Genomic DNA, 14,472 nt, shown 5'->3' on the forward strand with positions numbered 1-14,472 from the left:
TGCTCCGATGTCGATGGCGTTTGCTGTCAAAGCGTATTAAGAAATACGGCATTTTAAAACCAGAAATAATGATTATGCTAATAATAATAGTAATAACAAAAACAACAACGATAATATTTTGTATTAATAAGTTTTTCTTGGATATATGTGTATTTTCATTTAATTCTATAACGTCTTAATAATACCCCAATTTATTAATTGTGATAGCTTTTAATTTTCGTGAATGTCCGTCACGCCGTGACCCTCCTGGTGCTTCAACATTATTACCGCAATCATACATGGCAGCCAAATTATGTAGCGCTCTGGCATATTTGGTGCCCATCCACACCTGAGTCGAGAGTAGTAAAAGTGGATTAATGTCTTGCCAAAGGTCATTATAGTGCCGGACTGGGATTCGAACCTCGACCCTTGGATTGAGAGTCAAGTGAATGAACCACTGCACCGTGACACAAGTTCACACCTCCGATTTTACAGCTCTGGCAACCGTTACCAGTGTACTTGCATTTCGATAAACGAATCCTACCAAGTACCCACTTACTACGCCTGGGTCGTGAGTAGTAAGTGTAGATTAATACCTACCGATGGGACATTAGTGCCCGATTTCTTGTCTGTAATGCTTACGCCCACACAGTCATGTGCACCTATATACATGTGCCTAACTATATGTCTTTAGTAAAATGCTGTTATGATTAAAAAAAAAACACTTTTCCTTGTTCTAAGAATAAGAGAAATTCCAAAAGAAGTTCCAAATACAACTTCAAGTATGATTTAGTTCATTAGTATGTTTCTTTCAAGGTTTATCCTTCTTACATTGATTGACCGAAGCCTTACAATCATGACTTACTACTAAAAATGCATATAGTTTTTGTAAGTGGATGTTTCCAAGCAATTTATCGTTTGCATTTTGAATGATTGGACTCCTGTTATGAAAGTACAGTTTGTGGTTAAGGTGCAAGGTATTTTTTCCTGTTTTTTGTTTTTTGTCAACCTGATATTCTAGGGGACTCGAAGAAATAAAATAAAGTGTAAAAAAAGTAAATTAAGTTTTTATATTACATGTCTTTAATCTCTTTCTCTTCCCGTCTAAATTACTGTATATTATAAACTTATTATAAAGAAGGGCACTTTTTTAAATAGAAAATAAAAGTAGAATATATGAAAAAGAGTTAAAAATGATTGAGATGACAAGATGTGCAACGACCGAATTTGTTAATTTACCCACGAGTAATTAATTTTTACATGCAATCTTTAAAGGTCGAGTGGAATCGGTTAAAATGTATGATATCAGTTGGGTAAATTATTATGGAAGTCGGTACCAGTCGTTTTAATATATTGAGTCATGCGCTAATTATAGTCGTTACACACGAATTATGTGTCTGACGAAGTAATGCGTCAGCGACTGGTGTGGCCTTTGACCCGCCATGAGGGTGACGTCACATTTACGCAAAAAATTGTAAAATATACAGTGCCCTCATTGCGATGAACTTTTTTTTGTTTTGTAGTATTCTTTATTGCATTCATTCATTAAAGAAATCATACATCTTCATTAATTTACATAACATATCAAAATGTAAAAAAAATTGTACATCCCTAATTGCCTTCACAGATTCGATTAGCGCATGTCTTGACGCAATCGGACGCCTCTTGTGCAACGGGTAAACTTAACTGCCAAATGCTGAATTGTGGATTCAATGTCAGTTTGTATAAACTGAGAACAAACATCACCTATCACCGATTATCACTTTCGTTTCAATATTGACTCTTTATGAATACTCGTTTAGAGTGGAGTATTGCCTACTTGACCCCGTGTAAATACAGACTTAACACAGGTCAACTACTGAGTATACTTGACAGATATGTATCTAGAGTGGATGATTACAACAGGTGTAATAATAACAAGAACAAACATTAGCATAGTCAAGTGGTTACATCGAGAAACACGAGTCTGGTATTTTTCCTTTTTTTTCTCTCGCAATTTCAACATTGGAGACGAATTGATAATAGGACAAAAATTGAAGAGATTTTTTTTTTCTTCCCCAGATCGGCTATTTTTGTATTAATCGTGTGCTGAATTAAAAGCCTGTCACAATTTGAAATACAATGACATACTGATATAAAACCAAGAACTTCCGGGATAAATGATTATTCAACAAACCTGTAACGATTTGTAAGGAAGTGGAACAACCTGCTAGGAAATGTGATGCTTTGGAAGATCACATATTAAATCTTGTTTCTACTTTAAAGTTCTAGGGGCAAGGGTCCCTTGGACATTCCTTTATAATACTTATAATACTACTACTACTAATAATAACAGTTCTAAAAATAAAACAAATTATGATGAATTTGTTTACCCAGGGAAGTCTTGTCAGAATAAATGTTGTTTTTCCTCAGAGCCCTGCCATTATTATTACAAAAACTGTTGCCGGGTACCCTCTTACACCTTCAATTGGTGGAGAGTGACAAATGCGGATTAATGTCTTGCCAAAGAACATTAGTTCTGGACTGGGATTTGTGCCTTCAACCCTTGGACTGAGAGTCAAATGAATGGACCACTATACCACGACACCCCCACTCTTCTAGAAGTGAACTAACGAACACCCGATTTTCAATAAGGAACTATCAAAACCGAGTTTACGTGGGCATTCAAAACTTCAAACAAAATGAATTATTACAATGGTGTTGATAACCTTTCCGTAAGTGTGGTGAGAAAGGTCACTGCACTATCTTAACGATATCTAACTATTGTACTAAAGGCTGTGTTGCCTTTAGGGAGGAGCATAAAGCTTTATGACTCCGCTTAGGAAGATAACCAGTTTGAATGGGACTTCTCCATTTTGTTTTGCGGTGGTTAGGGAAGAAAAAAAGGTATGATATATGAACAAATACTTTGTCATGTACTTTAAAGAAAATGTTTGTGAGATTTTGAAATGTGATACAGATGGGTGAATTGGGAGGTGTAAATGCATCTCTATGACTCCTCAAAGTACTATGGGTCGGTATTCATGATACAAAATGTGATAATGAACATCTCCAACGCCGTGAAAGTGATTAATTTAATCTTGGACTCTGCTCCCGGTCGAAGAAAAAGTTGATTTGCCTAATAGTGCCTGACCCGCGGGGGGAAAGGGCGAATCGAAGTGAAACCTATCTATTTGAATTTCTAGAATGGCTGACGACCAAGTGGAAATAGTTCGGGAAAACTCAGAGGCCTAATCCACCTAGCAGTGATCCTATTAATATTTAGCGCACCGTTGAAAGTTCACTCACCCGGTGGTAGCGGGCTGGCCACTCGGGGCCAGTGCGGCTGCGACAGCGAGATGGGAGGGTAAAGGGGAGAGATAAGAATGGGGGTAAGATCTTAAGATAGATAGCTACACCCTCTATCTTCTCTTTCATCTCCCCCACTCCTCCTCATTTTATTCTCTCCATGGTAAACCTCGTTGTACTTCTGTTTGTGGATATCGTGCGCAGATATTTTTAGCATTATTTTCTTTTGGGCAGTAGAAGGGGCGGACTGGTTTTGTTTTTAAGCGCGGAGGCAAGCCAAGTAGAGCGTAAAAGAGCGAGAAGTCTGATTTCATAAAACTCCCTTCCATCTGTCTCAAGAGAAAATACTGAGTATATGCGTACGATTGTAAATGGAGATATGAATTTTCATTTTCAATCCGAAAAAGGGGGATTTTGTAGTCGTCCACGCGGTGCACAATATTTGTATTAGTCATCCATGTATACAAAAAAGAAATCGGGAGAATTTAAGGGAAAAATTATTGAACTAAGGTGAATATGCAAGTTCATTTTGTCCCCTGATGACTCTAATTTCTCCATAGGAGAAAATGAGTGGAACTTTTATAATGTACTGGTGCCCTGTATCGATTAGATTCATGATATCCCCTTCAACCTGATTTAACTAGACAACAAGAACAGAGGAAGAAGAAAAGTCCTGATTGTTTATAAACTGACTCCTACCCCAAGGATCTACTCTTGATGTTAACTGATCGAGTCTCGCTGCCCATTGGAATGTGACTAAATCAGTTTCACGAAGAGCCGCGCTCCTAACGTCTCTTCCCGTCTCTCTCTAGGTTAGCATCACACACTCCGTGTCAAATTGAAAATCTCGCGGCGGCTCTAATCCCATTGGCGGGAACGCACTTCACACAAATTATTATTGAGGCGACTAATGGCGTATCGTCTGCGAGGAGCGATTTTCAACACTTGGAGACAGTGCGATGATAACGGGACGGCATAACACAGACATAGAGTTGAGAGAAAAGGAATTTTAACATTTACACAAAAACAATTGCTAAATAAATAATATATTTTTCAATGTAAACGGAAGAAGAAAAAAACCGAGAACGAAGAAAATGATGATCAATAATAAATTAGTTGAGTTTACAGAAAATACACACACGAGATGTTTTCGGATGCAGATATCAAGTTGATGATATTAACCAGGCAATAAGAAAAACACCCTGATTTTTTATAATTTTCTCTTTTTCACATTTATGATAATTACTATGGATAGATTACATGAAAAATGATTTGAAACTCATAGATAAAACTGCGGTTTCTTGAAAAGAAAATTCATTTTCAAATCCCACCATGAGCTCAGAAAAGCCTGGCTACTAATCTTTAATTTTCAAGAGATTTTTTTTTGGCAAGCTTATTGATTATTCATAATCCCCTTTCACACGAGTCGGTAATAATGCAATACAAAACCCTCATGAAAAATTCACGTGAAAAAGAGTAGGCATTAGATGCCAAATCACATTAATCTACATAATTTCTGTCACAATAACGAAGGAAAGGGGAACACACAAGGACACCTCAACACAGCCACAAAACATCTTGTCGTCTAAACTTCAGTTTACTCAATAATTGTAGTGTACCTGTTGAACTATAGTTGTCTTTCTAGCGCCTTGATCGAAATTTAAAAGTGTTTGTTACAATAATTGTCATGATTGTTTTTGTCATTTATCCAAACTTTAAATAACCGTTGCTACTACGCCTTTCAAAAACACCTTACTAGGCATATAACCTCAGTCACATCGACAAACCAACTCCACACCGACCGATTATGAGCCTTCGTGGTAATGTCATTTTTCGTCCAGTCTGTTGTCGGTCTGGGTCCTGTTTCATAAAACTTGTTAACAAGAGCAAGTTACAATAACTGTTAGAAGCTACTGAAATCGTGATATTTGATTGGCTGAGAGCAAACTAGCCATAGAAATTTAGCATTTGTTATTGGTAACAAGTTTTATGAAAATAGGGCCCGTGTCGGTCTCATTGGTATGACTAGGGTATATTGCACCATCATCAGGTGAAGACAATTCCAAAATGATGGTGTTTCGTGAGACCGGGCTGAGATAAAGTACGAGAGAAGTCATCCTGAGTTTGATCAGAAAGAAGGATGAGGGGATTAGTATCCTCACGATCAAGATATTCATCAAATCTAAGATTAGAAACGATAAATATCTCTCATTGCTACTACATCTACGTTCATTATCATAATTTTGAGGGCATACACGATGAAGGGGCGGAGATTATGTTGCTACGTGGGAAAGGGGGGGGGGTGTAATAACATCCCACCCACAAGAGTACAGTACTAAAGTAGAAAACGGACGTTATTCTCTGTCATCGGAATTTTGATATTTTTAATGAATTAAGAGGAACTTAGAACCCACAATAATAAAGCTACAATAATTTCTCTTCATCACTTCTTTTTCATGAATGTAGATATCTGTCAGTGTCGTTGTGTAGTGGATCATTAAAAGGGAATTTAATTTATGAGGTCGATGGTTCGAATCCTATCCCAGCACTAATGATCTTCGGTAAGGCGGTAATCTATATTTGTGTCTCTCACAACCCAGGTGAATAAGCTTGTTACCGATACGAAGTGATTCCTTGACTGTCAAGCTTATTGGCAGATGGACAGCGTGAACATTTCTAGACAAGTTAAGAGTGGTAAAGATTTAAACGCAAAATTAAGTATATTCGTAATATCTGTGCTCTGTAAATCAGAATTCTTTAATATAGAAGAGAATATTAGACAGTATAATGTAAAAGAAAAGAAAATAGTGTTTCATTTTTCCTCTAAAACATCGCTCGATTCACAATGTAGCTATATAATAATGAAGATGGATGAAGACAGTGATGACAACATTCATCCAATGTTAATGTCGATATGCCCCCCCCCCCCCAACAAAGAAAAAAGAAGGGTGTCCATCATGACACATTATATGGGGCGTAGCAGTGATACCTTGCAAGTGCATTTCTTTGTAAGACATCTCTCCCTGTATTTGCAGAAATGAAGTCTTTCTGTTCATCTCTCTATCTTGGAGGATATTTGAAGAATACTAAGTAGTGGGTCAGCCTTGGGGGTTTGAGGGAATGGGGAGGGGGGGGCGATCCAGCACCCTTTTATGAGATCAACGTGAGCTAAGCCGGTTTACAGAGATTTACTCCTCCTAACCTAACCAATGAATGGTTAATGAATGGTAGACAAAGAATGTCCCGACGTGTTTTAACGCACATTCATGCTAGCTCGAGCTCGTCAGTGCAAACACAGACTGAGTCCTTGGTAAAGTTAGCGATACAGCACGCTTAACGAAAGTGTCCCACAAAAAGTATGGCGTGCCGCATTGACATAATAATTATAAATGTCAACATTACGAACAAAGGAAACCATGAAGTTGCTATAAATAGCTTTCCATCGAAGAACACGAGAAGAAATGTGCTGCCGTTGTTGTACATTGATTGAAAGCCTTTTTTTTAACCACTGCCCTAAACATATATTTTTGCATAAGGTAATTTTCTATTTAGATTATGCATTCGAAAACATGGAACAATATCCACCTTATACCATCACATGATTAACAATGTCTTGTCTCTTTAAATCGTAATTTAATACGATTTACCTATTTTTTGTATAATTCTATGTATTTCATGTTTCTTCTTCTTCACATTCTGTAATTTAATAAGTGCTATAATTGAGGTACTCGTTGTTTTTAGCGCTCCTAAATTCTTTTTCTTCCTTTTTTAGAAATGGTATCATTATCATTGTTCTTTCTTACTATTATTATCATTATCATTATTATCATCATTACTAATATTATTGTTACATGTATTATTATTCATATCAATATTGATTTACAATCTAAATCTGAATCTTAAAATGTATTCTTATTCCATCGAATAGGTCTATGAACCTTTAAAAAGATGACTTTTCAGAATAAAGAACTCTAGACCTTTCACAATATCAGGATAACTACAATGCATAACGTATTGGATGGATGAAACGTTTAGTGTTTCATAAAGATTTTGAGTAACTAATTTATCATTAATAATCTGCAGTAAGCATGTATAGAACCCTATTTTTTCTAAAAATCTAATTTCCCTCTTACTTTACTCACTAGACGTAATGGACGATTATGAGTTCAGAGTTGTGTTGATGGAAAGCAATATTGTTTACCTAGATCCGGATTTCTTACTTTGATTATAGTATACGATGTTTCATTACCATAATCAGATAATGGACCATGTTCACTTGTGAATTCTGGTGTGATGTGATAAATGGTTGTAATCAAACAAAAATACCCGCCTCTTTCTACCTTTCATTTTGGTAATGGATCATTTTAGAGGATACAGAGAGTTGGGGAAAATGGAGCTAAAAAGACAACGGATAGATAACATGCACTCCATCAAACGCAAGGGAAAATCCCCATAGATTGGAATTCATATTCATATATTGATGTAATTGGGCTGGGAAAGGAAAAGTACAGTGAGCTAATCACTTAGAGTCCTTTATTTAATTTTGACTCTCTCTTCTTTGGTATAAGGATCGCAACCAAGTTTTTTATCGTCTTGTTTTCCATGAAGTCACCAGTATCTCTACGTACCCTTCATTACCCCGAGCCGATTCCCCCGGCACACAACAACCCCCTCAAGCCCCCCTCCAAAGATTCCCTGGTGCTAGATGCTCACTCAAAGCCTAAAAGCATTTCACGGATGATTCTTCTCCTTTTTCTTCCACTTGTTTCCTCCTCGGCATTTTATCGTCGTTTCCAGAGTAAATGCATAAATCTCATCTTCTCGATTCACATAATTCAAGTCAAGTCATGGTCTCTATTCTATCAAGTCGTATGTGTCTCTGAGAGAAATGATGAGTGAAGGGGAACTTGTTATTCTGAAATCTTTCAGGTGTAAAATTCCTTCCTACAGCGATTCCCGCCGTGCTGTATCGTTTGTGTGGGGCATCTAACCCAATTAATTAATCATCAATCTCCAGTAATCAGGTATAAACACCGTGAGCTCGTTAACAATTAATTCAATTAGGTGTCACAGGCACGGTATGATCATCGCTATGATCGGAGAGGCATATGGGACCCCGAGCGAGAGGGTCGTAGTGGCGCGGAAGCTAAAGGCGTTCTAACCGTTGGCGAATAAATCAATCGTGGGGGTAGATTCAAGTAACTCCAATTAATTATCTTAGAAGAGATCCCCCATCCTCCCATCTCCCTCTCTCTCTCTCTCTCTCTCCCTCTTTCTCTCTCTCTCTCTCTCTCTCTCTCTCTCTCTCTCTCTCTCTTTCATCCTCTCTATCTCTCCCTCTCGCAGCTCGATATGCCGTGGTTTGTGTTTTGTGTCCCAACCCGCCCATATCCCCAGTTGGAGCCGAGATTTTAATCAAGCAGGGGACGGTTGGCCGTCTAGCGGGCGGTGGAGCGGGTACGAGGCGGGCCTCATGCGGGCATCCAAGCATCCCACTGGCCCAGCGATGGGGAATTCGTTGACAGATGATCTACTTTGCTAAAATGTCAGCTCATTTCACCCGACCATTTCCCCCTTCTCTCATTCCCCTCTTTCCCCTTCATATAGCTTCGAGCAAAATTAAACGCCAACGTACCAAAGACGATAACATTCAATTTCAAACACATGTCGTTTTTTTCTTTCTTCAGAAATGGAAAGGAAGAATGTTTTTCTTGCCTAATGATACATGCATGCACTACCCTAAAAAAGCCCATAAATCATTCATCATGATGTATTACTGGTAACTTTGACTAGCGACATTATTAGCGATAAAGCAATATGTCACTATGTCACTTCATTACGCCATGTTTATCAACGTGATTAATGCAAACCTCGTTTTGGTACAACGTGCGTGCACAAGCAATCGGTGAAATAAATAGAATCTTTACAGTTATACGCATCTATACGCGTTCAAATTCAATAATTTTCTAGAAATATTTTAAATGGGAGCTATAAATCAACAAAGGTGGACAATTTTATGATGTATGGTGCATTATTCTAGCTACCAATGACACATTATCAAAATGTTGATAACTTTATAATATCATGCTTATTAAAATGAAAATTCTTTAAAGCTTCGCCGACAATCCTGATCAACACTTAATGTAAGTTTCACCAAATAATTTTCATCTTCACTTTTATAAATGCAATGTCGTCAGTAAAATGTTATCATTTGATATGTTATTTTAATTGAATATTTAATTCAAATTTCCTAATATATGTGCTACACAATATCAAATTCACTTTTCGTGATTAATATATATTTTTTACAGATTTCAACGCTTTTTTTATTATTCCGTCATACTTACTTCTTTATTTATTTTGTATTAAATGAATAAACTAAGTTTCATCACAAAACATTCTGGTTGCAATAATTACTTGAGTCACTCTCCGTTATTTTCTTTCGTGAATTTCTTCTGTCCTCCATCTCACACTTTACTTTGATGTACCGCTTGGTTGGCTTTAGATTTGTCAAAATTTCGGCTTATTTTGGAAATTCAACGCTGGCAAAATGGCGGCTCTGTGTGTCCACCTGCGAACGTACAACCTCGTGCGCGCTTTGCTCTCTGATAAGAAGGCGATTGGGTTACATTTTTTATCTATCATTCTCATCTTTCAATTATTGCTAACAATTTTTCCTTCCCCATGTTCAAATCGATGTTAGACAGGCATGGCGGACTGATGGATGCCCGACCCCCACCCCCCCCCCCCCCCCCATCACCACCATCACCACCATTAAAACATGACATCACAACATTCAATATCAGGAATGGATTAGAGTACTGTGGACAGTCTCATACCAACATATTGAAGAATCAATGTTAAAGTGATCGGAGTTACAATGAACTTCCATTCGATGCTGCCACTATAACAGCCTCGCATTATTCACATCACACTTATTGAATAAAGCCGAGTTGAGAGTGTATATTTCTCCATCATATTTCATTTCAATGATAAAGTTTAGACATTTGTTTACAGTTGAAAAGTTCTTGTTTCTTTCAAAGTAACGTAGAACGATTTCACAAAAAACGATTTCACCTTTTCCCCCGTACATCTACCTTCCCAGACAGTATGGCATATTTATTTTCAAATCCCATTCCAATTCGGTATTCATTTCTATTTCAGTGATTGTTAATTGACTTCTTATTTTAACCGTTAGAATATTCTCCATCAATGTTATCCTCAATAATATCATCAATGAAACAATAATTTAACAAGTAATAGGTCCATGCTTAAACACACTCTCAACAGTGGTATGTACATCATAAATCAAGGATTGACATATCATGAGGGGTAAAAACTAAATTGTGGCTTCTTTTGTTGATTTACTTTAGATTCACACTATGCCAATTTATCAAAATAACTTTTAGAATACCTCTTCATTTTACCGCACTCAGTTCAGTAACACGCCGTGCACAAAAGGACGGGACCACGACATTAAACTTCAAACTTAGATTTGGGTCTTTTATTCTTTCTGGTTCAAATCAGAATACCACAATAATTTATGAGTTTACACAATATCCTTTCATTCACCACATTCTTTAGCAACGTGTACAAGATGAATGCATCAAATTCAACAAAAAGTGGCTTCTCTTTTGTCTGTTTTTATCTAGGCCACGTACATCACTATAATAGCTTTTATTTCTACAATTGACACATTTAAAAGAGCGCTTTTTGGTCTTAAGTCATAAGTGTGCAATCCGTAGCTGTACACAGGAAGTTAGGGTAGCTTAAGACAAGTATCACCCTCTATGAGGCTATTCTGTACGAGTGTAACCTAAGTTGTAACTCCTGTAAGACCTAACAGCGCCGAAGGCCTGCCCAACAATGCCCTTACTTTCTAGCTTCCGCGTGACACGGGGGCTGTTTTCATTTTTTGACCTAACCTTTGAAAAGAAATATCTTGTTTTCCACGCAGAATTCAGGTGCTTTGTAGCGTACATAATCCAAGGAACAACATGCAAAGCAGAGTAGACAGCGTTCTTTGAGAGAGAGGAGAATTGTTTATGAACCTTTTAACACTAAGTTTGAATGTTTTATGAGGAGCTTCTAGCAATTGGAACAAGAGGATATGTGTAGTACAAATGTATGTTCAAACACTTATATCATTTTGAAAACAATGTCGTGCACATTGCTCTTCTTAGAAAACATGGACACTTCCGAACGTAGCCAGTTTCATTGGTTAACAAATGAAACAAGGATATTATGTGAGGTCAGGAATACATACAAAATGCATATCTGATTCATAACAGTATGGTTACGAAAGCATGTTAATGAACACAGAGTCGTTACACATTCTATCCAATCTGTTATCTGTTATAGTGCATAATATATAGAATGACGATCATTTTTATGTATTATGAAGAAAACAAAATCTTATTTCTTTTTTCTTCTTTTTTCTATTTCTTTTATTTTAGCGCCCATATTGCGAGCAAGCTCAATGTGTGGTTCTAATTTGACCACGTCTTTTAGCTTTTCAAGTCCAGGTTGCGGATAAACAACAAATCACTGAATATTTGTCGTGGTCGAATAGCGGGAATGACAAGAGTGGACAGTAAATTAGTTTTAACATATTCAAGAGGGAGAGAGAGGGGGAGGGGAGAGAGAGAGAGAGAGAGAGAGAGAGAGAGAGAGAGAATGAGAGAGGTGGGGGGGGGGGGACAGAGCGGGGCAGTCAGAAGAGAAAAGAAAGGGAGGAATTGAGAGCTAAATATAGAACAAGTAGAAAGTCCTTTCACTATTATGTTCACAAGAGGGTTCGAAAACGTGCGCTTCTCCAAAAAAAGAGTCTGCACGGTAAGGATATCAAGAGAAAAATTCAGGGTAAGACAGGGCCTAATTTCGCCCCACCATAGTCCCATGAGTCCCATTTGAGACTTATTTAGAACTAAATAAAGATAAATATCATAAATTGTCAAATATTAGAAATAATACAATTTTAATTAAAAAAATATATGTAATCACGTGGACATTGCCACACGAATCACATCTGATTATATCATGTTCATATTATGGTTAATAATGTATACAATATACTTTGAAATATAGGCGTACATAAGTTATTATAATTATTTTTATAATGATTATTACGACATACCCACAATAAGATCATTTGGAAGGTAGATCAAGACTCATTTCAGCTAAAATGACATAGAGAATTATGGATATTGTTAATATTGTTGTACTTTTCGGTACTTTTACATCGAATGATGACGTTGATTTAAGCAACGGAAGAAGATGACTTGTGGCGTACAAAAGGGGGCCTATTTCTTGGAGCCATTCAATAAAACTTCATCATTCACCCTTGTATGCTCACCCCGCCACAACCATTGCACTGCGTTCATATTTGTTTGAGTTGCAGACCCTATTACGCAAACACTCCTTCGGTTTTTGTTTAGATTGTATACATTGACAACGCGATTCCTCACCGAGTATGCATACATCATTTTGGTCAGTGGTCCGAAGCGCCATTATCACCATTACTGCAATGGTCCATGGCGATAATGAAGGCTATATACCAATTAGACCGTTTTGTTAAGGGTGGTCACAGTGTGGGTAATTGTGAGAGAAAAGACAAAGTCATAAATCTTAAACGTCTGATAACGCATCGTTAGCGGTTACTTGCAATACGATTTATCCTAAAGTTACGCTTAGATTGGTTTAACCTGACAAGCGAATTCGATTAAGGAAGAGATAGATAGAGGTGTAAATCAATTACTTAACCAATTAACTTAATTGTTGTAGTAATCATCGTATTCCCTTGGTAGTCTTAGTCAAGTAATTACAAAGTCAATTACACATTCCATCGGGCTCAAATCATGAAAGACAAAATATTGATTTATAACGTTTAATGTCAGTATTACCAGCGTGGAGAAGTAATAAGGTAAAAGCTAAACAAATCTATTTAATTAAGTTTTAAAATCATTTTTCATCAAGTCTTTCAAGAAAAATCGGTGTCTTTCTTCTGTGAATAAAGCTCACTACCAACATTTTAGGCTTTGAATTTAATATGCAATTGACAACTCCATGGTATAGAGTTATATCCTATGATAATTTCCCAATTAACAACTTAACATTGATCTTTCCTTAAGAACTTAACAGCTAACCTGAAACAATAGACCCAGAGTTAATTAATGATTTCCAACTATCATCGATTGTGGTGGCTCATTTAGACCTGTTCAAATATTGACATAGTTACCTAATTAGTTTACACGCTACACTGGTAGAAAAAAGTAAGACCTTGGCTATGGGGCATACAAGTAGCTTCCGCGCTACATACATGTATCTTATTTTAAAAATTCAAAATCACCCCTATCATAATTCATTATAATTCCCCTCAATAATTATCAGCAGAAGATTATATTTTGAAGCATCAATCTTATTACCTTTTCATACCAATTTTGAAATAAAGTTTATTGCATCAACAAAAGGGAACGGTACATTTCGGTAATACGTTTCAAGCTTTACAATTATATCTCTTTTTTCATTATTTTCCTGAAACTTGCAGTGCAATCCTCCTCGTTTTCAGGCCTGCGGAAAGTTTGAGCGAAATAATAATACATGAAATGGCATAGGCCTATTCTTTTTTTTTTAGATTCTTAGTTCTTAATTGTAGTTATCCTAGTATATATTAAAATTACCCTGAAAACTTTTATCCACCAGTTTGATGTTACCACTCTCAATGTTATCATGGTTATGGCGATTTTGAAATAAATCCTTGCGATTTTGTATACATAATTAAGTCAAAAATCTGTGTCAAAACACAAGTAAGAAGTTAAGAACAGAAGCAGTTCCTACGTATTTTTTCAAAGACGCGTCGCAATCTCGAGCTTGATTTCATCGTGAAAATTCGTGTAAATTCACAACTAGAGTGAAGTTTTGGTATTTCTGAACATCGTTATAGTTGACGTAAATAACCATCTTTATACTACTACGAAACATTTGAATGAAAGTATTATGCCAACTAGAGGAAAAACTCAGCAAAAAACTGATCGTCGGAAAAGGAAGGAACCGACTGAAAATGAACGGAGTAAAGCAATTTCGACGCCGGCAGAGTCGGGGACAGACGAGCTTAACTCCAGTGTTGATGAAGACGAAAGTCTTGCTGGTCAGTCAAGCGCAAATCAAGGAAGGGGCCCGAGTCTAGACAATACACTGAAGAATGCT

The sequence above is a fragment of the Strongylocentrotus purpuratus genome, unplaced genomic scaffold (genome assembly GCF_000002235.5).
Source record: "Strongylocentrotus purpuratus isolate Spur 01 unplaced genomic scaffold, Spur_5.0 spur5_scaffold_5, whole genome shotgun sequence".
In the NCBI taxonomy this organism is placed as follows: Eukaryota; Metazoa; Echinodermata; class Echinoidea; order Camarodonta; family Strongylocentrotidae; genus Strongylocentrotus; species Strongylocentrotus purpuratus.